The sequence below is a fragment of the Carcharodon carcharias genome, chromosome 3, assembly GCF_017639515.1.
Source record: "Carcharodon carcharias isolate sCarCar2 chromosome 3, sCarCar2.pri, whole genome shotgun sequence".
In the NCBI taxonomy this organism is placed as follows: domain Eukaryota; kingdom Metazoa; phylum Chordata; class Chondrichthyes; order Lamniformes; family Lamnidae; genus Carcharodon; species Carcharodon carcharias.
The window spans coordinates 50903500-50929636 of record NC_054469.1 but is presented as its reverse complement, the minus strand read 5'-3'; the positions used below and the strand labels follow the sequence as shown (position 1 = coordinate 50929636).

General features: G+C 43.1%; 1 protein-coding gene across 2 annotated transcripts in view; it reads left to right on the top strand.

Annotated features, from left to right (window-relative positions):
• The window catches only part of jcada (junctional cadherin 5 associated a), a 329178-nt gene that overhangs the window by 52728 nt on the left and 250313 nt on the right, over window positions 1-26137 (top strand). Inside the window, exon 1 of one of the 2 annotated variants that reach the window (XM_041183711.1) lies at window positions 7013-7183. The exons of the other annotated variant lie outside the window; for it this stretch is intronic. The gene's annotated coding sequence lies outside the window, so the exon portion shown is untranslated. Of the gene's footprint in view, window positions 1-7012; window positions 7184-26137 lie in introns of those variants that run through there. 2 annotated transcript variants of the gene reach the window in all.

Here is a 26137-nt window from a genome sequence, read left to right as displayed (position 1 = left end):
TAGAGCTTGCTTGGTGAAGGGGGAGAAGCGACCACAGGCAAGGGAAGAGGCTGCAGGATGAGGGCTATGCTGGAGAAGGGGTGAGGGGGTGGGGAGGGGATTATCCCAGTGTGTGTGGGGGGGCACATGTTGACCTGTGCAAGTGACCTCAAGCTGGTGAGGGCTGAGGAGGCAGTCTCCAGAGATGAGGCCAGATGGAGATGTGAGGGTGTGTGTGAGAGAGTAAGTGGTGATGTCCTTTGAGCTGGCAGTGAGTGAGATGCCAGTGAATGTGTGATGGTCTTGTGAGTCTGTGGGTTTAGAGTGATGAGATGGTTGTCTTATCTTGGCAGCATGGATGAAATCATTCATCCGTTTTCTGCACTGGATGGCCGACCTCTTGTGTAGCACTGACCACCTCTGCCACTGCCTCCCAAACAGGAGTGGTGAGACCGATAGGCCTCCTGCGGCCAGAGCGAGGGTAGAGGCCATTGCGGTGAGCCTTCACGGTGCCCAGAAGGCATCCCAAGGATGCGTCACTGAATCGGGGCTGCACTCTTCTTGGCTTTTGGGGCCATGTCTTCACAGGAGCAGTCCTGGGCTGCAAGTGTTGAAGAGTGTGTGAGCGGCTGTTGCTTAAATATGGTGCCCTAGGTGAGGAAACAGCAAGGTAAAGGCATGGCGGACAAATCAGAGGCCGCCCACCAGAGAGAGGGAGTGTTTCATGTGGTTCCATAATTAATGAGGCGGGAATGGGATAATAGGGCATGAAAACCAGCCATTGCGGCTGACGGGTAAAACAACTTTTCTCCCACCCACTTCCACATTTTGGACTATTCTACCCTAAACCTAAGTAAGTTAGTGGTTGAACAAGTTGCATTGCTAGCTGGATGCTGGCTGGTTAGCTCAGTTGGCCTACTCCTGCTCCTTGTTCGTATGTGACAAAGGGAGATTTTAATTTTTAATCTGATTTTCATCAAAATGGGTTACTTTAGCCGTACATAATTTACTAGTGAGTCTTTATGTAGAATATTAATAATGCTAAGGTTGTGGGTTTGATGCCTTTTAGGAGCAGGTGGGATGCAGATTTTAGGTGACTATCAGATCAGCCATGACTATTTAAATGGCAGAGCAGACTCGAGGGGCTGAATGGCCTACTCCTGCTCCTTGTTCGTATGTGACAAAGGGAGATTTTAATTTTTAATCTGATTTTCATCAAAATGGGTTACTTTAGCCGTACATAATTCACTAATGAGTCTTTATGTAGAATATTAGGTTACATTTTACCTACTCTATCTTCAAAAGGATATTAATGTGTTGAAGATAATTTAAACATAGGCAAGAAAAATAACCAGGATGGATTTATTTTTTTGAGGAGAGAATCACAGAGCCAGCCTTGTTTTAATCAGAGAAGAAAATTAACAGTAATATATTCGAGACGTCTAAAATGCTGAGTAACTAAATTGTTTAATATAGACTCTGAAAGCATCATGAAAAGGCGTAAATTCAAAATTAGCCAACTTCAAGCTGGATTGGAGATTAAAAAGACTTTTCCCACAGTAGAATGGATATGTGGAGTTCCAGTAAAAACATGTCAACTGACTCCCTAAAATAACTCCATAATTATGTGTCTAAGAAGAGGATTGAAGGTTATATGGATAGGCGCTGATGATGAAATAGTCTGTGGAACACAATGGTTCATCATATACTGCATGGATTATGCAGGAACCAGCTGGTCACTGTAATGTCTATGTATGTATATCCAGGCAGCAGTTTGGAAATGATGACCCGCAGGGGGTGAGTGGGGAGAGGGGTGGGGGGGGGGGGGGGGGGGTTGCAGGGAAAATTAATAACATTTGAAATAAAAGTGGAAACTTTTCTGCTTTATGCTCAGGTGGTGCCAGGATCCTGTGCTGGGCTATGTTCGCAGCTTAAAACATCAAAAAAAACCCCAGCGTGTCAGAAACCCAACGTGATGCCACTCATATTTAATCACCACCATCTTTGAAGATGTGTAGAAAGCCCTCATGGGGATGGCATACTTGTGAATTAAATATGTAAAAAGGCAATTGAATGCACATTTAACCCAGCATTCTGGCTTTAACAGCCAGAACACAGGTTTCTCAATCTTTCTGAAACTTGTCAGTGTCCACAAAGCAAGAGCCCAGTGGGATTTGACTGGGCTGTGGAATTAATAGGCTGGAAAGTCTTTAAATCCTGAAACAGGACAACTGCTTCCTTGCACAGGTGAAAGACTTGCTGACAGGACTTGTCTTGAAGGTATGCTTTCACTGTCTGACAAGTGATTGCTAACATTTTGGAGGTTATATCTACTACTTTGGACTTCTCTCATTTTAATCTGCACTTCCCTACTGTTAGCCTTCACTGTAGTATGGGAACACCTCGAACTTGTACCTCTGAGGAGGAACAAGAGGAGCAAAGCCAACAGCAGCTGCAGCTTCAGGAACGACACCACCGGCAGCAGGAAATTCAGGAACAACACCAGCAGCAGCAGGAAATTCAGGAACAACAACACCAGCAGCTGGAGACTCAGGAACAACACCAGCAGCAGCAGCAGATTCAGGAACAACACCAGCAGCAGGAGATTCAGGAACAACACCACCAGCAGCAAGAGATTCAGGAACAACACCAGCAGCAGCAAGAGATTCAGGAACAACACCAGCAGCAGCAGGAGATTCAGGAGCAACACCAGCAGAGCAGGAGATTCAGGAGCAAAACCAACAGCAGCAGGAGATTCAGGAACAACACCAACAGTAGGAGATTCAGAAGCAACACCAACAGCAGCAGCAGGGGATTCAGAAGCAGCACCAACAGCAGCAGCAGGAGATTCAGAAGCACCACCAACAGCAGCAGCAGGAGATTCAGAAGCAGCACCAACAGCAGCAGCAGGAGATTCAGAAACAGCACCAACAGCAGCAGCAGGGGATTCAGAAGCAACACCAACAGCAGCAGGAGATTCAGGAACAACACCAACAGCAGGAGATTCAGAAGCAGCACCAACACCAACAGCAGGAGATTCAGAAGCAGCACCAACAGCAGCGGCAGGAGATTCAGAAGCAGCACCAACACCAACAGCAGGAGATTCAGAAGCAGCACCAACAGCAGCGGCAGGAGATTCAGAAGCAGCACCAACACCAACAGCAGGAGATTCAGAAGCAGCACCAACAGCAGTGGCAGGAGATTCAGAAGCAGCACCAACACCAACAGCAGGAGATTCAGAAGCAGCACCAACAGCAGCGGCAGGAGATTCAGAAGCAGCACCAACACCAACAGCAGGAGATTCAGAAGCAACACCAACAGCAGCAGGAGATTCAGGAACAACACCAACAGCAGGAGATTCAGAAGCAGCACCAACACCAACAGCAGGAGATTCAGAAGAAGCACCAACAGCAGTGGCAGGAGATTCAGAAGCAGCACCAACACCAACAGCAGGAGATTCAGAAGCAGCACCAACAGCAGCGGCAGGAGATTCAGAAGCAGCACCAACACCAACAGCAGGAGATTCAGAAGCAGCACCAACAGCAGCGGCAGGAGATTCAGAAACAGCACCAACACCAACAGCAGGAGATTCAGAAGCAGCACCAACACCAACAGCAGGAGATTCAGAAGCAGCACCAACAGCAGCGGCAGGAGATTCAGAAGCAGCACCAACACCAACAGCAGGAGATTCAGAAGCAGCACCAACAGCAGCGGCAGGAGATTCAGAAGCAGCACCAACACCAACAGCAGGAGATTCAGAAGCAGCACCAATACCAACAGCAGGAGATTCAGAAGCAGCACCAACACCAACAGCAGGAGATTCAGAAGCAGCACCAACAGCAGGAGATTCAGAAGCAGCACCAACACCAACAGCAGCAGGAGATTCAGGAACAAAACCAACAGCAGGAGATTCAGAAGCAGCACCAACACCAACAGCAGCAGGAGATTCAGAAGCAGCACCAACAGCAGCAGCAGGAGATTCAGAAGCAGCACCAACACCAACAGCCGGAGATTCAGAAGCAGCACCAACACCAACAGCAGCAGGAGATTCAGGAACAAAACCAACAGCAGGAGATTCAGAAGCAGCACCAACACCAACAGCAGGAGATTCAGAAGCAGCACCAACAGCAGCAGCAGGAGATTCAGAAGAAGCACCAACACCAACAGCAGGAGATTCAGAAGCAGCACCAACACCAACAGCAGGAGATTCAGAAGCAGCACCAACAGCAGCAGCAGGAGATTCAGAAGCAGCACCAACAGCAGCAGCAGGAGATTCAGAAGCAGCACCAACACCAACAGCACGAGATTCAGAAGCAGCACCAACACCAACAGCAGGAGATTCAGAAGCAGCACCAACAGCAGCAACAGGAGATTCAGAAGCAGCACCAACGCCAACAGCAGGAGATTCAGAAGCAGCACCAACAGCAGCAGCAGGAGATTCAGAAGCAGCACCAACACCAACAGCAGGAGATTCAGAAGCAGCACCAACACCAACAGCAGGAGATTCAGAAGCAGCACCAACAGCAGCAGCTGACTTCTTCTCAACCACCTGCCACTTCACAGGACTGAAGGATGAACATAGAGCTTCAGCTCGAATGATATGTCCAACACATGGTACACAGACAGAGGCTCAGCCTTCAGGACATGATAAAGCAACAGTGCATCAGGAGGCTCAGATATTCCTGCAGGTCGTTACTGACATCTGCAGCCTTCTCGAGGATGACCACCTTCCAAGTAGGCCAAGTGGGTACACGTTGTCAGTGGCTTTCAAAGTCAACTCAACCCTGAATTTCTTCACCTCCAGAGATTTTCTAGATTTCACAATCTGCTGTACAAAAGTGCTTCACCCAGCTGACCAATGCTGTTTGCCAAGACTGCCAATTACATCCACTTTGCAACTGCTGAAGCCAGTCAGGATGAGAGAGCCCTCAGGTTTGGCAATCAAGCTGCTCTCAGGTCTACCAGCCGTTTCCATCAATCAAAAAAGATTCCACTCCATAAATGTTCTCCTGGTTTGCAACCGCCAGAGGGTTTTTGTGCATTTCTATATAAGATATCCTGGAAGCTGCCATGATTCCTACATCCTGCAGCAGTCATGTCTCCCATAGGTTTTCACGCCTCTACACAGCATGAGCAAGTTGTGCCTTGGATTGAATCTGAGGGCCTATGAGACACATTAGTACTGATGCAGGGGAGAGGTACAACAATAGCCTCATGAGCTCAAAAATGATCAATGAACAAACCATTGGGTTGCTGAAGATATGACTCAGATGCCTGGACAGACCTGGGAGCTCCCTTCAGCATGCACCAACAAAGCTTTTGAGAATTGTAATAGTCTGCACAACATGGTGCTGCAGAGAGAAATGGAGCTGCAGGATGAGGAAGGTGATGATAGATCTGCATCCTCAGAGGATGATCAAGAGCAGGAGAAGCAGGATGAGAAGCAGCTTGATATGGCCAGGTTCCCTGCAGCTGCTCACCTCACTGCCAGGGATGGCATTGGAGTCATACAGGCATGATTCAGATAACCTGAGTGTGCAAAACCATATGGTACAACAATGGTGAGCCCACTGCAACCCCACCCCCCATCCCTCAACACAAATCATTGCCACAGTTAATAATCCCTCCATCACATTCACACTCTTCTATTGTCTTATACTCTGGTTTCCACGCAAGGCCAATGGTCCATTGACAGATGAGAGGCACCAATGGAGATGAATGGACAAAGGAGACTTGAAATAAAGCTACGCTTCATTAACATTTTTATAAACATTAAACAGTGGCATCACTATTAACACCAAAGTGATTCCCCACGTGGAACTAAACAGTCTTTCTCTTCCTTTCCCATTACTTCTATGTGGTGCTAGCCCCGTGGCTTTAGCAGAGCATGGCTCTGAGTAAGGGGGAGTACAAGGGGTGAGAAGTGGGAGCACTTTAATCAGAATCTGCACTTCCTTGTCCCCTTTCTCCACCTCTCTTCTCACGGTGTACCTGTACCTCACAGTGTACCTGTACTTCCCTGCTGGCCAAGATCTGGAAAACACTTTGCTGAACTTCAGCGAGGCCCACTTCCTGTTCTCTGCCTCGCCCTGGAGTTCTGTGACAAGGAGAGAAAGCAGAGAGTTATGAGTATGAGAAATGGGTTACGTGGACAGGATGGAATTACAACACTTGTGGAGGGTGACTGTGAGGGATTGGTGTGAGATGTCAATACGATGAGGGTGAGTGTTGGCTGTTCAGATGGGGATGTGAGGAGGTGCCTCTAGAGGAAGGAATGAGTGGAGCCACAGGATTGTCAGTCTGAAGCCTGTTGTGCTGGAGAATACTGGGTAAGTCAGAATGTTGCAAATGACACCTGACAGTGGAAAGTCACTCACTTTTCCTGCCTTGATGAAGTAATTGAACCTCAATTGATGCTCTAGCCATGTACAAGAGATCACACTCCTATGCTTGACCTCCTCAGCTACTTCAAGTTATGGCTGATTTGATTCTCTGTTGCCTCTCACAGCCGCAGTATGACCTCCAGGGTTGCCTCCAAGGACGGAGTGGCAGCCTTCCCACACTTTGTCTCCATCAATCTGCTTGTCCTGTCTTCACTCACAGACCTGCAATGGAGCCATCTTGCCAACTCCCCAAGCAGGCATAGGCTTAGAGAATGGAAATAGTTATAAATGAACTTAACAAGGCCCAGTTAATTTTATTAATGTGAGTTATGAATTCTGTTCAACAATTATCCTTAATCATTACATCTGTCGCGCAATTGCTTCATGCAACAATTATGATCCAATAGCCTTTAAAACACATAGTTGCATTGATCAGCACGAAATACAGTATGAAATCAATGTTCTTCCTAAACTGACTTCTATCACAAGCCAGTTTGAAGAATTTGTTTCTGTTTTAGCCAATGTTGAGCATGACAAGCAAGATTACGCTCAGCATGTGACAACTATTGCAGTAGTGTGTTACTGTAAGGCTGATACAGACATTTGCACCCAGGGATCTTTAGAGAAGGGCATGTTTGTGGTGCAGATAACAGAACAATAGCAGAGTTTTGTTTAGGAAGCAGCTGCAGGAAAAAGGGGAGTGCACTTTGGAGAAGAGAGTAGCAGTGTATTTTTCCAGACTGTGTTTTTATTCAGTTGGGGCACTTCAATGAGTAACAGCAGTCGCAATGGCAGAGTGAAGAGCAACTCTCGTACCTCAGGTAAGTTTATCTTTATGTGGTGTTTCCTAAATTAGGCAACAAATCCAAACATGGTCTATTGTTTTCAAAGTGACTTCATAACTTTTAAGAGGGATTTCTGTTTCCTCACAGCCTCCCAGCTGAGAATACTGAGGAACAGCAACATGATTTGTATCAACCAGAACTTATTGTACGTTATATTGTGTTATGAAGGAGCAGAAAGCTCACTAAATCAGGTGACCTTGAATAGTCCCATTAATAGTCAGAATCGTAACATTTAGAGTTTTTTAGTAGTTTGAGACCTTACCATGTAATTCATGTGTTTTCCCTGGTTTTTGGTCCAGTTTGAGAAAAGCTGTTGACAAGGGCTAAAGCTTCAATCCCTATAGATAGAAGTGGAGGGAAATAATCGTCTCACTTTCTTTCCTAACTACATAGAGGAAATGTCTTTATAGTATTGATTCATTTATTCATTTATTAGTAGGGGCAAGTGCTGATTTCTTTGTTTAATGGAGTCACCGTAAAATATGTTTAACATTTAAAATGCACTACAAAATTATTTATGATCACTTTGCATATATATTCAGCTCTAATTTAATTTCAGAAATTAATTAGTAGCATGTTAATGCTATTGGACCGTTTACTTCCAGCAAACACTTTCACACTTGAGCTGCTTTATTCAACTGCATTGTGTTTGTGGGTGATATTTCTAAGTGAAGTTACAACATACCCTATCAAAATGTATTGATACTTTCCGCAAAGGACCATTCTGTATGTTGTTAGACTGGACAGCGTATTTAGTCCTGAAAGTATCTCAAGTGAACTCGGCTTATCCTTACCAGGCAACCATTTTCTAGCCGAGGTCACTGAAACCAAGGGATAAGAAACTTGACTGATTTCTCCACCCCAAACCTCAACCACCATTCCTCTTCAGCCATTAAAATTGAGATCAGATAGTTCAGCATAGAGCAAGGTTTGGATTTAGGGACCTTCTCCTCTATAGTATACTTGGTAAGGGTTGCTAGCAACGATTGTCAATGCTTTTTAGAAAAGCCATTTAGCATTTGAGAAGATTTGGCCCTGCATTTAAAGATAAAGCTGCCACTGTTGCATGCAAGATTAGCCTAGGGCCTTCACTGCAGGAGGACGATTCAAATTCAACCTATGTAAACAGCCAGGGAATCAAATGTGTGCATTGTCTGTTCAATTGATTGTAACAGGGTTTACTTCTAAGAACATAGAATTGTAAACCTGAGGTTTATGTGAACACACACACAATAGCGAACAGGAAAAGACCCTCATATCAATCCAGCCTGGCCCACACAATTGTAATACTTTGTGTGTCACAATATGTATGCTCTGCACTCCACTCACACCATGTGATTTTATGGCAGAGGTGAAAAAAGAGGTAAACAATCAATGCCAAATTCAGGGAAAAAAACCTGGGAAATTTCTCTCTAACCACACCCCGTACCCCAGGTGATCAGTCTGACCATGATAATCCTAGAAAAGAACTGCTCCCTGACCTCAAACCTAGGTCTGGCCTTATTCAATTTAAAATTGGACCTTACCTAACCTATTTATTTAGAACAAACTAACAACTGAAGTTCAATCAAAGATAAAAGCAAAATACTACGGATGTTGGAAATATGAAACATAAACAAAAAATGCTGGAAAAACTCAGCAGGTCTGACAACATCTGAGGAGAGAGAGACAGAGTTAAAGTTTCGAGCCAGCATGACTCTTCTTCAGAGCTAAAGAGAAATAAAAATGTGATGGAATTTATACTGTTGGAGGGGTGGGGGGGAGGTGTGGAGCAGGTAAAGCAGGATAGAAGGTCTGCGATAGGTGGGGGCTAAGGAGAGAGTGACAAAGATGTCATGGGCACAAGACAAAAGGGGCGTTAATGGCAGTGGTGAAGACTAAGGGACGTGCCGATAGTGGCATAAAGGTAAGAAAGCAGAATGTGATAAAAGCAGAACAAGGGTCAGCACTCTTTGAACAAACAACATAGAACAAGTGGCAGATGTCCTTTTTGGGGAGGGGCGGGGTGTGGAGGGAAGGAGTGGTGGTAGCAGAGAAAGGATAAAAAAAGGGGATTTTAAAAAGAGGATATAAAGGAGATAAAATGATGAATGAGTGAAAATAAGTAAATAAGAAATAAAAATAAATATGAAAAAAATGTGATTAAAAAGGAGGTGAAGATAGAGGAGAGAGTTCATGGTCTAAAGTTGTTAAACTCAATGTTAAGTCCGGGAGGCTGTAAAGTGCCTAACTAAAAGATGAGGTGCTGTTCCTCAAGCCTGCGTTGGGATTCACTGGAACATTACAGAGGCCAAGGACAGACATGTGGGCATGAGAGCAGGGTGGTGTGTTGAAATGGCAAGTGACAGGAAGGTCTGGGTCATGCTTATGGACAGACAGAACGTGTTCTGCAAAGCGTTTACCTAGTCTGCATTTTTTAATCCCTTTTTTCCAATTTTATTTTTATTTTTTATTTACTATTTTAATTTTCATTCATTCATTGTTTTATCCCTTTTTATACCCTTTTTTATCCTTTTTCCCCTACCACCGTCCATTCCCTCACACACACCCCCCAAAGGCCCATCTGTCACTTGTTCTATGTTGTCCTTTCACAGAGTGCTGATCCTTGTTCTGCTATTAAAATGCTCTGCTTTCTTACCCTTATGCCACTATCAGCACTGTTCTTATCTTCACCGCTATCATTAGCATTCCCTTTGTCTTGTGCCTATGACATCTTTGTCAATCTCACCTTAGCCCCTACCAATCACTTCTATCCTGCTTTACCTGCTCCACACCACTTCCACCAAACACTATACGTTCCATCATATTTCTACTTCTCTTTAGCTCTGAAGAAGAGTCATACTAACTCGAAACATTAACTCTGTTTCTCTTTCCACAGACACTGTCAGACCTGCTGAACTTTTCCAACATTTTCTGTTTTTATTATGGAATACAACTTAATTCCTTCATCATCCAATAAACCTTAATCAGATCACCCCCATAGGCCTCTGTAAAGTGTGCAGCACTGATCCTTTTAGCCGACCTTGACAACTAAGATGATTCAAACTGGGAATTGGTCTGGAGGCTCTCCTCCGCACCCTTTCCAAAATGTCCATGAGGCCTGACCAAGGTATTACAAATCCAGCATGTACTCTATTCAATTTATCACAATATAGTTCTTCACACCATCTTTATATTTATTATTCAGAAGGCAAGTATGAATTGAGCATTTACAGAGGCATTCTTGAAGTAGAGTGTATAATGGACAAGGAGATGTGAGCAATCCCACCCCATGCTGGATGTAGCTCATGAGTGGCCTGAATCGTTTTCATGCCTGATTGGAGACTGTGAGCTGCCAGAAAGTCTGGTTTGAAGTTCTGGCAAGGTTCACTTGTTTATACATCAGTCCTCAGTTAGCGAGCAGGGAGGCATCCTGCTCCCAGGCCTCAGCTAGTAGCTTTAGGGAGTAAGTAAGACACACACAAACTATCTCTTCCTTCTGTAGTAAATATTTGTGGTACCCCGAATATTTTCTGTGTGATCACAGTGTGGCAAATTTACCATCCAGGTAGTTATGAAGATGACTACTTCATCAATACCACCAGCTCAGATCCTCTTACCATGATTTACTTAATTCCACTGATGGCTTAGTAAGTGAATGCACTGTCCCTTACTTCCTCTAAAAGGGAGAAATACATCAGCCAGGGTTCTCACTCCTGGTTGCTGTCCAGTGACCCTTTACATGCCTGAGGACATTGAGAACAAGACTTTGCTTGACTTTATTGTCAAGATTGTGGGAATTCCTCTGTGTGGGAGGACCATCACCACAAAAACTGCAACATTTCAACAAGAAGGTCCACTATCATCCTATCAGGTAGTCAGGGATGGACAATAAATGTGGCCTTGCCAGCGTCATTTCACCCAAGAACAAATTAAAAAGCAAACCTGCCAATCCTCTAGCTTGCTTTTGAAGGATGACCTCTTTATGAGGCGCAGGCCTGGCACAATCAGAACAGCCATGGTCCTATTGAATGGCACAGCAGGCTCAAGGGGTGGGGGGGGGGGAGGTGGGGGGAGAAAGTATACTCCTGCTCCTATTTCTTATGTTCTTATATCCTTGGGGAAGGTTCTGGTGACACCAGATACTCGAGGAACCATTCCCAAGCCTGGAGAGGTGCTAGGACTAGTCTGGAACAATTTCTCCTCCTTTGGATTTTGCCTGGCTTAGTTTTTGTCATTTCAGTGTCTTACGTCCTCTATGTAACACCCTGGATCTAGACACTTTGGCAGCTCTTTAATAGAGCTTTGAAAAAATGTAATGTATTTGTTTTTAATTTTTAAACTTTTTAAAAAGAAATCTAATCTACTTCTAAGAATGCAGAATGACTCAATCGTTTTTTAACTTGCGCACGCATGTAAAATTATTTTGGAACATTGGTAATGAATTTTAAATGAGTCAGAGATTGAGAGTTGGAGAAGAGGAGGGAGTGCTGGAAACTTTCAAGGCAGCTGATCTGGACATTTTTGACTGTAACCCAGAAGACTAGCTGACAAATGAAATAATGTCTAATTGTGTCTCATTACTACATGTTTTCAATGAACAAAATCCAGCAGGTGGCAGCTGTTGTTTTTTTGAACAGCGTTGTAAAATGTCACTTAATAGCACACAAATCCCAACTTCTGCTGTTCAAGATATCAAGTTCATTAAAGTGAGTGGAAGTGAATGAGGAATTTGTAATTTTGTGACAAAGGCCGTTCACCATCAGTTCAGAAGTGACAGCAGAAACCATACTGGAAAGAGAAACATGCCTTTTTAGGGGGTGTATATGTTAAAAGAAAAATCGAAAAGGAAAAAAGAACTTAATTTATATATCACCTTTCATGACCTCAGGATGTCCCAAAGTGTTTTAAAACTGCTGAAGAATTTTTGAATAGTTCTGTTGTAATGTAGGATTATTCACATAAATGCTGTTAATTTCAGGAAACATTTCACAGTCTTATATCTTCCTGGTTTAAAACTGACTGATTTACATTAATAATATGTTTCATGTGTGTCACGCTCACTTTTGGATAATGCCACAGCAGGAACGTGTTGGTAAAGGCCAGAGCCCCCATTCCCCCAATGCAGTGCAGTGCCCCCTCTCCAAGATCGATGTCTGAAGGTTCCCTGCTCAGAGTTTCACATTCTGTGTTTATCATGGAGTCACCCTATCTAATCGAAACAGTTTCAGAATCTGTGCATGAGGGATATATGTTGAACAGTCTCAGGTTAACTTGAATCTTAATGGATATTGACTCCTAACACAGATCTACTACTTACAAATCCAGCATGTATGCCTGCTGATTGTTCACATCATTTCTCACACTGTCCTGAGCTGTGTCACTGAGAAGACAGTATCCAAGTGTGATGGCCGGGTGAGAAGGGGTGATCTGGCTCCCCTATTTTTAACTTCCTCGGTTGGTCACAGCAAAGACTTAAGTTTCTTTTTTCACAAGGATGTGCCTTTTCCAAATCAGAATGTATTTAACTATTTAAGCTGTGAACAATAAGGAGCCAATCAAACAAGGTTTTCATGAGTCAAAGAAAGAGCAAATTTATGAACCACTAAACCTGAGAAAAATAGTAAAAATGCGACATCAAGCCTCATGCAATCATTCAGGCCCACACACACACATATATAGGTATCAGAAATAGGGGGAGTCAGAGTTCAATAAAAAGAGGTAAAAGAATATATGGTTAAGTATCCTTTGATTGTCCTTGAGGCATTGCTTATAAACTCCATAGCTGATTTAGGTTAGCTGGTTTCTGGGATGCGGTTGGATGAAAAGATGTTGCAATTATTAAGAGATCTTGGGTTCTCTGGTAGAGTTGGCTCCTTGAACTGGGCAACTCTGTTATTCCAAAAGAGAGAGTGGGAGACAGAACAGCCCTCAGCCTTGCTTCCTCTGCTGAAGACTTTCTTGACACCGCCTGTGTCATTTTCAATCTCTCTGTAATGGCTGGGCAGCCTTGTCTTGAAACACTTCACCCATTGTGTATTTCCAAGAGGTTTTGGGTGTGTCTGTCTGTGGCAGCCATTGTTTCAATATCCAGTACTTTGCATTTTTTATGTAACCTTAGAGTTACAAATTTCAATGAGCGTCTGGGTTATAGGAAATGTCTCTCTCTTCACACTCCCCTGGGGGTGATTTGTTGGTTACTCACCTTCACCTTGGAATGTGACCTTGCATTTTTAAGCAGTTTGCTCTGTCTCAGTTCTAACTGCAGGATTTCCAATCAGTTGAAAGTCGAAAAATCATATTTTCAAATATAAAGGGGCAAAGCCTCGTAATACCAAGTCTGGCCAATGATAATCCTTACCGTTGATAACTTTCTACTTAGCCTATTTTGGTGGGGCATTGATATGTTAGCAGCATTTATGGAAGCAAAGCTAGCTTGAGTTATTGGCTTCAGAACAAAAGGGAAGAGAAGGACCCACCAGGCCAAAAAAATGCACCAAGCCTTTCTGATGCATTCCTGCAGAAATTCCAAAGTTACCATTTGGCCTTGCTGAGAACAGAACTCAGACTAGCTCATCACAGGAGATTGAGGTTAGGCAAGGGGCAGAGACAGCCATTGCTGGGTTTTCCCACATCTCTGACTTACAAAATGCCAGTTAGGGGACTTATGGCCACTATGATCTTAAGAATGTGTTAGGAGGGTGTTGGTTACAAAATGGTGTCTTTTAAATAAGCTTTCATAGACTTGAGTAGGTAAACAGCAAGACTTAATTAACTGTTTGGAACCATGTACATATATACAGTAAAGGGAGGAACAGAATTAATGTTTTGAGTCCATATGACTCTTCTTCAGAGGGGATTGAACATCCATTGTGAAGAGGAGGCGGTTAGGGCCAGGAAACTGGAAGTTGCTGATATGACGTAGGACATCAGAGGGGTCGCAAATATCGGTGGGAAGAGACTGGGCAAGGGGAGAGAGAATGGAGTCAAGATAGGAAGAAGTGAGTTCTGTGGGGCAGGAACAAGCTGACATGATGAGTTTACCAGGACAGTCCTGTTTCTGGATTTTGGGAAGGAGGTAGAAGCAGGCAGTGCGGGGTTGGGAGACTATGAGGTTGGAAGTTGTAGAAGGAAGCTTAAGTCATTAACTCTGTTTCTCTTTCCATAGCTGCTGCCAGACCTGCTGAATTTTTCCATCATTTTCTATTTTCATTGCAGATTTCCAGCGTCCGCAGTATTTTGCTTTTACACAGTAAAGGGTACAGGCAAGGTGCTATCTCCATGTTTAGGTCTTTACACATCTCTGCTCAACACCACATGGACCCTAGGTCTGGATTGTTTGCCTTCTTACATCACTGCATGGGTGGTATTGTACTCAGTCCCACATTAACCCTGTGTGTGCCAGACGCTTATACTACAGAATGAGGTATTTCAGCCTCAGGAGTGGCAGTTGTGGAATCTGCCTTCAGGGTCCAGATCTGAGGATTTATTAAAATGGTTTGATTACTTGGGCAATTTTCCTGGCCTGTGGGGCAGGTGGGTATCCTAACAACACAGAGATCTGCGAGGAGCATTATAATTAAAGGGCCTCCGACTGACTCCAATGACATCAGCAGTGTCAGTACTGGCAGCCACATTCCAGTATTAGTACCAAGATGCACCCCCAACAGACTACTGCTTTCCCCCTACTGCCCACCACCCCCTCCACCAATCTCCCTGTCTCCTGAAACAGATTGTGACCTGCCTTAAGCTAAGTAAGGTTATTGAAGCACATTACACTCTTTCAAACAACCTTTTAAAAAAATGTATAAATCACTTTGAAATAATTAGGCTTTGATCCCTGTAGAGTTGTGCTTTGATGATAATAGTACTTATTAATTCCCTTCAGTGATTTTAGTCACAGTTGTCTTCCAGGATCATATTTCCCGTTTGCAGCACCTATTTCTCATCAGTCTGTCATTAAGCTAGTGGGATAGCAGCCAGGTTCAAGTGGCTGCAGCACAGTGGGATGTGAGCTTTCGGTTGCTAAGGGAACGCTTGGGCTGAATTTTGCCATTCAGGCAGAGTAGGAGGTGTGACTGGGAGCCAAATTGAAAAATATTGCATTGGATTAGCTGCCTGATGCAGTCCTGCCTCCAAGCAATCTTGCCCAAGGCAGGGTGAGGTAGAGAATACCTGCCCAGCAGTGACTTGTAGCCAATAGACCCATTATCTGGCCAACAGGGGGGAAAGATGCAGCTTCCAGCAGGATCTTCGCAATTGAGGCCCAGGCCACGCCCCTGCTGAGGCCAGAGCCCAGAGCTCAAAACTGACTCAGAAGAAGCTTCCCAGCAATAGGCGAGGAGGGGTTTTCGACACCTTGTCCCCATCACCCCAGCACAGACTTGCTGGATGTGCTAGCTACAGCCACATGTACAAGCCAATAATGACAGCATCAGCTGTGGCTATGAGGGATTTTTAAAGCTTTACAACCCAGCATTTTGAGATGCCCTTGTGGGGTCCTGCCTGCCTCCCTCAGCAGCGCCCGCCATTCCCAGTGAGGCTGCCAGCTGGATATCTGACTGGGCCTCACAATTCCCTGGTCTGTGTGCCATCCTCAATTGGCCTCCTTCAGGAAGACCACGAGTGATGTGCTGCCAAGGTCAGCTCCTGACCCAAGGCTGAGACTAATGTTGGGGTCCCACCGATCTCAGCTAAATCCAGTCCCTTAGGTCCGCAATATAGAAAATAACACATGTCTCTTTAAAGTTGAACCACAAAATGCTTGTGAATATCATTCTTCATCTCACTATGTGGGCGAAATCGTCTGTGCCCGCTGGCGTCAGCTGTGATCGGCAGGATAGTGGACAATATGAGGAAGGCCAAAAATCAGTTTCAAGACGTTGTGAAACCAGTTTGTGATCGTCCACTCAGCCCCTTGATGGCAAGATACTGCTCAAGGGGTGGGTCACTAAACCTGGAGGCTGCAGTCTTCTTGCCTTTCGGGGCCATGCCTTATCTGCAGCAGTCCTGGAAGCACTGAGAGGTGTGCGCACGGCTGTACTTTAAGCGTGGCGGCTGGCGTGATGAAGTGGCAAGGCAATGGCATGGCGGGCGAATTGGAGCCCGCCCACCATGGAAACGGCGTGTTTACGGGAATGCATAATTATTACAGCAGGTTTGGGACAATATGACGCAAGAGGCCACCATTGCAACAGGCATTTTACACGCCCGTTACTGCACTCAGTGCAAACCTGGGACAAGTGCGTCCTGTGTTTTTATTTTTAAGAAAAAAAATCACACAGTAGAGAAAACAATTGAAGGGCTCAGTGAATACAGCAGTGCACAGCATATTTTGGCCAGTTGCTCCATGTGATGGTGTCTTCTGTCTTATTTTCCTAAATTAGCACCTTTTTAGCAGCAACTTAACTGCATCACTGCAAGGATGAGAATAGTGAGTAAACACCCTTCTCAGTTTATTAGCATCATATTTAAATATTAATATGGTGCAGCTTTAACATTTTGAACATCACATTATACTTTTGTGTTTCGCTACTGAGTAATCAGCAATGCAAATGAAGCTTACTGAAAAAAGAACAGCAAAACAAGAAGTGATAGCCTGCTAAATGTTTTCTTTTAGTAAAGGATAGATGCTCATACCTTAATTAATGAAGAGGAGAAAATGGTTGAATGATATGGTGAATAGCGAAGAAGATGACAGGAAATTGATAGACAGGAGGATCAAATTCTGGACAACAAGAATTTTGAAGAAGATAGTATGAAAACTTCAGTAAGCAGAATAAAGGCAGATGTAGTTTAACCAAGTGTGAGGTAGTGAACCATGGATATAAGGATGGCAGATGGGAATATAGGTATGGAAGTGCTGCAGGGCATAGGTGAAGAATAGAATGTAGCATCCAAGAACCTGCATCCTTAAAATTAGCTCGATAAAGCAATCAAAATGACTAGTCTAGGATTCAAAAGCCAGAAAGTAAAACACTAGCTACACAGCAGCAGAGAGCTGATCCGATCTCCTTTGGAACACTATGTCCAACTTTGATGTCTTATTTTAGTGCCACCCTATAAAACCATTTAAAGTCAAATAGGTTATAAGAGCTAAAATAACGTTGATCAGAAAATCTAGCCTGGTAATTCTGGCTGAAGAGATACTTCAACACGCATACAATGGGTGGAACAACCTTTAATGTCATTTTTATGATTTGATGAAATATCATACCACAGATAACAAGCTGAGTATTATTGTAGTAATTATGGTTTTATTTAGTGTGTAATGTTCCTTTAAGAATAATATGTGTTAGGAAAGATCACATAATCTGTAGTAACAAATAAGAGAGTAGCGCCAGCTACCTCAGCACTCAGTGTAGTGATAGAGTTAAGTTGAAAGCACATGTGTAGTTGCTGCTGAAACTGTCGTAAATTAACTTAATGTTTCCACTTAAGAAGTGTCTGCAGTTCAACTATATTACCAATAACACAACTCTGCCACCCTTACAACAATCAGCATCCAATAAATAGGCAAGAATCGAGCCACACACCGGACCAGAGAGGTCACATTTGATCAGTTCTGAGTGGCAAGCGACACTGGTCCAAATTTAAATAGATAACATGGACCTTCAGTGTAAATATAGAGCAGGTGTAAATAACGGCTACTTTTAGAAAAGAACTATGTCATCCTTCAACTAGGATATCCTGTAATACTTTTCATTTAACCTTTGGGGCTAAATTTTCGCCATCGTAGTGGGAAGTCAGCAGACCCATATTCTTAAAAAGAGTCCCCACCCACCATATTTTCATTACAGAGTCAGGAGTGGGATAGAGCTGGACCCGCCATGTCCAGAGGCAGCTCAGAGAGGGCCAAGGAGGCTGGCAAGCCCCGAAGTGGCATGGTTGGAAGGCCCCTTTGAGTCTCTAAGATTTTGGCCCAGTTGAATAAAAGGCTGTTAAAGCCTCAAGCCCTCACTTCCCACCCACCCCCTGATGCCCCCATTCCACCTCCATACACCTTCATACCCCATGCCACTGCCATGTTCCCCCATACTCCCATGGTCCCTCCATACACTCAGCCAGTGTCCTTTGGTGCCAGGTGGGGATGCAAATATTAAACTTTCAACAACCTAAGAGATCTCTCACTCAAACTCACTTGATACTAAAAAAAACTTTCATTCATGAAACACATTCAAAAAATTTAAACCACTTAAGAAGTCATCTGTCGTAAAAACAAATAAATTTCCATACTTTAACCACATCAAAGACAGCTAATCCTTTAGTAATCTCTTAAAGCTGTCAACCAAAATGGGAAACCAGCACCCCCCCCCCCTCACCCCACCCCCTGCTGAGATAAGTGGTCTTGGAGCTTTTGAAGCTCAGCCAATTATTCATAATGGGCTCAGATCAGCTGTAGTAACAAACCTTGGGAAATGTCAATAATGAAGTTCTTTGAAATGGCAGGAACAGATTGTTATGACTGCAGCTAATGGTAATGCTGAGCAAGCCAAGGTAATGCTGAGAAATCTATCTCAGCTCTTCATAATTTTTTTTCCTGTATCGTAGAAATGAGGAGGGAAAGCTACTAAACATAAAAGCACAAAACTCTAATGATAACTTTTAAAATTTGAAGGATTAAAATGTTTATTAAAAGAAAAGGAAAAAACAAATAAAATGTAAACACACAAGATAAAAGATGCAGTTAGAAAAAATCTTACAACATAAGCCTCAGAATGCTTAATCAAAGGTAAACAGTTACACTATATTTTTGGCAATAGCCCTTATTGATTCTTAACCATCAAATCCAGGAAATATTGCTTTCACTTTAAACAGTAGTACAATACATGACTTTTCAGAACAAATCCATGTTGATATGGGTTTTCCAAAGGAAGATTTAAAACAAACTGTTTCTTAGGACAGGTATTCTCCTAGCCCAAAGCTGAGTTGCTTTTTCCAATTAAAAGATTTTTATAGCTTTTCAGCACACTCAAAAACACCAGAGTTGGTCTTCAATAGGACTTTCCTCCACAGCAACTACTACAGCTGAAAACTTCATTTTCATAAATGCCTTTTCACACCTTTCATCTTAGTTCCCCATTGTCTTTAAATACCTCTTTGAAAACTCAGGTTCCCAAGTATCAAAACTTTTCATGTTCCTATATTACCTCTATTCAGTTCAATAAAATTTAAAACACTTACCCCTGTTTACTTACAAATCTCCTGTAAAATATAGATCTTCTTTATTACCTTTGAGATTCCTTTGAAATGCAACAGCTACAATTTCAAAACTTATCCTGAAATGCTAAGTTCAGATCTACTCTGTTTCCTTGTAAGTTAATGCCCACCAGAAGGGCTCATTACAAAATGCTAGATGATAACACCTTTGGTCATTCATCCCTTAGATTCTACAGACAATCTGACTTCAGCAACCTCACCTTTGATTAACCCTAGACACACATAGACACAGCTTATCCATACCGACACAGAATATTTGCATAAACTTAGAAATATAAAAATATACACATATCGTCCAAAGATGGCTAATGGTTTTTTCTAAACTAAACCAGGTGGCCTGTCAATCAATGCATTCTAGCAGCAGGTGTCTACTATTTTACTCTAACTGAAATGTGCATCCTGTTTTTTTTATATTTTTAAAGGGCTGTGGATTCAAAACACTTCAGATCATGACACTTGAACAGACCTAATTAGCCCCTCACAAGGGTTTATGGTGTGCCTTCTCCATAAAATCATGGCTCCTGCACTGCGGCTTAAGGCTCTTGGAACAGTGAAAATGGAGTCTCTTTGAAACCAGCACTAATTTCAAATGGCTGTGCTCAATCTGACTTTCCCACCTGTGCGATTCACGTCTTGCCCCCTTCCACCTGCTGGCAAAAAATGGAATCTGCCCGGCATAGGGCAAGACTTCTGTATCTGGGTCCCGCCATTCTTAGATGCCTCCAGAGTTGGGCCAACTTCACCTGGCCCTAGATATATTACAATTTCATCAGCTTTGGCTGAGGCTGGAGGAAGGGTAAGGAGCTGTACTGATACCCATTCTCCAACCTCAATGCAACGCCCGATACTACCAGTATACTCTGGCCTCATTAGCTTCTGCCTACAAGCCTGATAAGCACGATCAGTACATTCATATTAGCACTAAATTGGGCGAATGTTGCAAATCACATTTTTTGCAGCGCCTTTCCTTTTATGACTGTGAATTACTGCTGAGTCTTTGTTATATTGTTGCCCCTATCACCGAAGTAATAATGATTATTTTTTCAAGAGGCATTGCAGGTAAACATGAATACAAGGACACAAGAATTAGAAGCAGGAGTAGGTCATTTGGCCCATCGAGTCTGTTCTGCCATTCGATAAGATCATAGCTGATCTGATTTTGACCTCAACTCCACTTTCCTGTTTGCCTGTCAATAATCCTTGACTCTCCTTCATATCAAAAATCTATCAAACTCAACCATAAATATATTCAATGACCCAGCCTCCTCTGCTTTCTTGGGAAGAAAATTCACAGTGTGAATTCACAAGACTTTAGACCATTACATACATACAGCAGCTATAATTCTGAGACCATTCACTGCAATCAGCGCCCAGCCAGTCAATATCACACTTACACTGTCTGATGCCTGGCAGCTAGGACTCCTAGTGCAGAGCTCCCTTTCAACAGGTTAAATTTAAAAGTCTAGAGGATACAGAATGTGCAGACTACAAACATTGCCACCTGCATTGATTCCCAGCAGGTTTAAAAAGTTACAGGTGGTCCAAGGAGCCACTGAGCATTATTTAAACCCAATTTGACACAGCTCTGTAGTTACACTGAGCGTGAGACTGTCTCCTCCAGAGGATCTCACATTGCTTTGATCAGGACTCAGGCCGACTTCAGATTTATAATTACTTTAGTTGAAGTGAAACTTGCTGTACTAACGTTGTCATAGAAACATGCCCTTCAATTGGGAGATCATTACAAATTTCTACAGGAAATTCTTAAGCTGTATATTTTTCTTGACTGTGGAATGAAATTTGCCTCGTGAATTTTTTTTTAAACTAAAACTGAAATATTTTTGCAGAGAAGAATGAGATAGAAGTCATTCAAGGGCATGAGTGATCCCCCATTGTACTTGACAATTTGGTATCAAAGGGTAAAGGCCAATTCAAAGAAATTTGTCTTGAATACTATGGTGATCTCACACCGGCTATTCAAGTTAATGGAATGGAATAATGGGCAGGATGTGTAATGGGTGGTCCACTTTGTGCTACCACTCAACACAAATTTCTTCCCCAATGGGCAGAATTCTCTGAGGCCTGGCAGTACTGGCCTTTAACGCAATGGGTGACTTATCAGAAAATCATGGGTTCTGTGTACACAGCTTTCCATCCATTGACGTTGAAGGCAGGTAAACTGTGGCATGTTTTTCCAATAGGTGATCCGTGCATAGCTCTGCCTGCGGCATGGAGCCTCAGAAGGTCCCACCCATTCCAATTCCCAAAGGAAATGCCAACCAAGCTTGATATTCAACTATAAATGTCCAATCAGACAGAAGCCTAACAGTCACACTGCACAATTTACTATTTCGGTTCAGCTTACCTTTGACCCAAGGCCATACAATTATTGAACTCGTTTAAAGTTTTGCTAGAAGTATCGACTGTATTTAAGATATTTGCCATCAGAGTAATTCTTCCTTCTTTGAAATGTAACCAGCATTTTTGTTGTGCTCTGAAGATATTTGCTTGTATGCATAGAGCTTGGTTTTCCCAGGTCAGAGCTGGCAATATAACTGGGATCCACTAGCCTCATGTTGTTTTAAACATGTACCAGTCTTAAACCAGTACTGAGGTATAATGATGCCCATAAGTATACAAACTTTATTGTGGTGAATTTAACATTTCATATTGTCTGCCTGAGCTGAAGATTGGCGATTAATGAAATATATCAATGACCATTGTTTTGGTATGGAAATAAGCTGATTAATGCCTTAATGTCTTGCTGTCATTATGTTCACAATTGTTTGCTTGTTCATGTCAGCTAGAAGTCAGAGATATTCATGAATCATTAGATTTAAGCCATAACAATAACTAAAACAAGTCTGTTCAATAGTTTAGCACATATAAACATGCCTACAGCATAGATTGATCTCATATAAAAGGATTGCACACAGATGTGATGAGACTAGGAGTATTTTGACTTTTTACAAAGGTAGAGAAGTGTTATATTGTGCTGATGTATCAGCATAGATAATCATATCCTTTTTGCCTGACAAGTTGGATCATTTTCGAGGAGACTGCTCACCCTCCATTTCCTTACCTAATATAATAGCAATGCAATTGGCCATGGGAGAGGTGACAAGCCTGAGCAAGGATGGCGAGTCATCAGATTTGCAATGAAGTGTGATATCACTGAACATTCCACATATTCATGGCCTCCACCATGCCCATACCTAAGCCCACCTGTGAAACCTGATTTCTGTCCACTTACCTCCATATGAGCCTGTCATTCCTGGATCAAGCAAGTCTTCCCAGATTTCACAGCTCCCCGTCATCAATGGGTTAATAGAATAGTTATGCTAATGAGTGAAATAGATCACGATGTGTCAGTGATATCAGCAGTCATGAACTAGACATTTCGAAGGGAGGAAGTACAACTCTGTACTCTAGAAAGACGTATCTATACTGGAACCTAACTTGTATATACTTGACATACTTAACCTCATCCTCAAAAAACTGCCTGCAGCAGATACATCTGTCCATGACAGTATTGGTAGGAGTGACCACCTCACAATCATTGTGGAGACAATGTCTCGCCTTCACGTTGAGGATACCCTCCATCATGTTGTTTGGCACTACCACCGTGCTAAATTAGATAGATTTGAACAGATCTAGCAACTCAAGGCTGGGCATCCATCTGGCACTGTGGACCATCAGCCGCAGCAGAATTGTACTCAAACATAATTTGTAACCTCATCTCCTGGCATACCCCCCACTCTACCATTACCATCAAGCCAGGGGATCATTCCTGGTTCAATGAGGGGTGCAGGAGGGCATGCAAGGACCAGCACCAGGCATACCTAAAAATGAGGTGTCAGCCCGGTGAAGCTACAACACAGGACTATTTGCGTGCCAAGTGATAGTCAGAGCTAAGCAACCTCACAAACAATGGATCAGATCTAAGCTCTGCAGTCCTGCAACATCCAGTCATGAATGGTGGTGGACAATTAAACAACTCACTGGAGGAGGAGGCTTCACAAATATCTCCATCCTTTATGATGAGGGAGCCCAGCACATCTGTGCAAAAGATAAGGCTGAAGCTTTTGCTACAATCCTCAGTCAAAAGTGCCAAGTGGATGATCCATCTCAGCCTCCTCCTGAGATCCCCGGCATCACAGATGCCAGTCTTCAGCCAATTCAATTAATTCCATGTGATATCAAGAAACGATTGAAAGCAGAGGATAGTGCAATGGCAATAGGGTCTGACAATATTCCAGCAATAGTACTGAAGACTTGTGCTCCAGAACTTGCCACACCCCTAGCCAAGCTATTCCAGTACAGCTACAACATTGGCATCAACCCAGCTATCTGGAAAATTGCCCAGGTATGTCCTGTACACAAAAAACAGGACAAATCCAACTTGACCAATTACTGCCCCATCAGTCTACTCTCAATCATCAGTAAAGTAATGGAAGGGATCATCAACAGTGCTACGAAGCAGCACTTGCTTAGCAATAACCTGCTCACTGATGCTCAGTTTGGGTTCCACCAGGGCCAGTCAGCTCCTGACCTCATTACAGCCTTGGTTCAAACATGGATAAAGGAGCTGAACTCCCGAGGTGAGGTGAGAGCGACTGCCATTGACATCAAGGCTGCTTTTGAGCAAGTGTGGCATCAAGGAGCCCTAAAAACACTGGAGTCAATGGGAATCAGAGGGAAACATCACCACTGGTTGGAGTCATACCTAGCACAAAGGAAGATAGCTGTGGTCATTGGAGGTCAGTCATCTCAGCTCCAGGACATCATTACAGGAGTTCCTCAGGGTAGTGTCCTTGGCCCAACCATCTTCATCAATGACCTTCCTTCCATCATAAGGTCAGAAGCAGGGATGTTTGCTGATGCTTGCACAATGTTCAGCACCATTCACGACCTCTCAGATACTGAAGCAGTCCATGTCCAAATGCAGCAAGACCTGAACAATATCCAGACTAGGGTTGACAAGTGGCAAGTAACATTTGTGCCACACAAGTGCCAGGCAATGACCACCTCCAACAAGAGAGACCATTTCCCCTTGACAGTCAATGGCATTACCATCACTGAAACCCCACTACCAACATCCTGGGGGTTACCATTGACCAGAAACTGAACTGGACTAACGATATAAAGACTGTGGCTACAAGACCTGGTCAGGGGCAAGGAATCCTGTGATGTGTAACTAACCTCCTGACTCCCTGAGTCATATCCACTACCTACAAAGCACAAGTCAGGAGTGTGATGGAATACTTTACAGTCGCCTGGATGAGTGCAACTCCAACAACACTCAAGAAGCTTGACACCATCCAATACAAATCAGCCTGCTTGATTGGCACCATATCCACAAACATTCAATCCCTCCAACACAAGCATACAGTAGCAGCAGTGTGTACCATCTACAAGATGTACTGTAGGAATTCACAAAGGCTCCTTAGATAGCATCTTCCAAACCGATGACCACTAACATCTGGAAGGACAAGGGCAGCAGATAGATGGGAACACCACAACCTGGAAGTTCCCCTCCAAGTTACTCACCATCCTGACTTGGAAATGGGTCGTCATTCCTTCATTGTCAGGGTCTAAATCCTGGAACTCCCTTCATAACAGCACTCTGTGTATACCTGTAGCACATGGACTGCAGCGGTTCAAGAAAGCAGCTCACCACCACCTTCTGAAGGGCAACTAGGGCTGGGAAATAAATGCTGGCCCAGCGAGCAAAGCCCACGTCCTGTGAATGAATATAAAATAAAATGGTGTAATAAGCCATTCACCCAGTGTTCACCATGGGAAGGCCTCAGGAGCCATGTAGAGATGGAAAGAAATAAATTCCTTACAGTCAAATATATCTCTCACTCATACACACTTGATAGTGAAAAGAAATGCAATTCATATGTTCATGAAACCCATTCAAACATTGTAAGTCTGCTCAAGTGGTTAATTTCTTATAAAAGCAAACTGCTATTCAGACTCCACATCAAATATATTCTTTAATCCACATTACTTAATAACAACTTTAAACTGTTAATCAAACTGTGAGATCAAAACACTCACTGAGATATGTTATGATGCAGCAGATGATATGTGCCAGGTAGATCAAATCCACGAGGCAAACTTAATCGTGTTATCACAACAGTTTTGCAATTTGTATTTATTTCGAGATGTATGCCCTGAATTCAGAAGTAACAAGTCCACCAAGGCTTCAGAGATCTTTTTTTAAACTAAAGTTAAAATATTTATTAACAAAAGAGAAGATTTCATGCACATACGAAGAATTACAAGTTAAACTGTAATAACTTCTAAAATCCCTAATTAACCTGACCCCCAGTTACACCTCCTTTAAGGTAACGGTCTGAAAATAGAAATGTAGATTTTAAACAGATCCAGCAAATTAACACAATACCCTGAACAGTAGAATTCAAAATGGCTCTCGCCTGCTTCAGCTTCTTTAGAAAGCAGGCATATGCACAGAAACTGGAGGCTTCACACGCTTCTGTTATGTCTTACAATGCCTTCTCCTGATATAGAGCCTCATTCTCCTTTATATATGTTTCATCCTTTCTAAGATGTAAATTCCGTTGTTTACCAATCCCCCTTCATCTATCTAAAAATACAAATTCCCTTTACACCTTACGTGCTAAGACCCCAACCATATTTACTCATTAGCATATTAAAGACACTTCTACACTTTACTTCTTTTGATAACTTCAACTTGCAGTC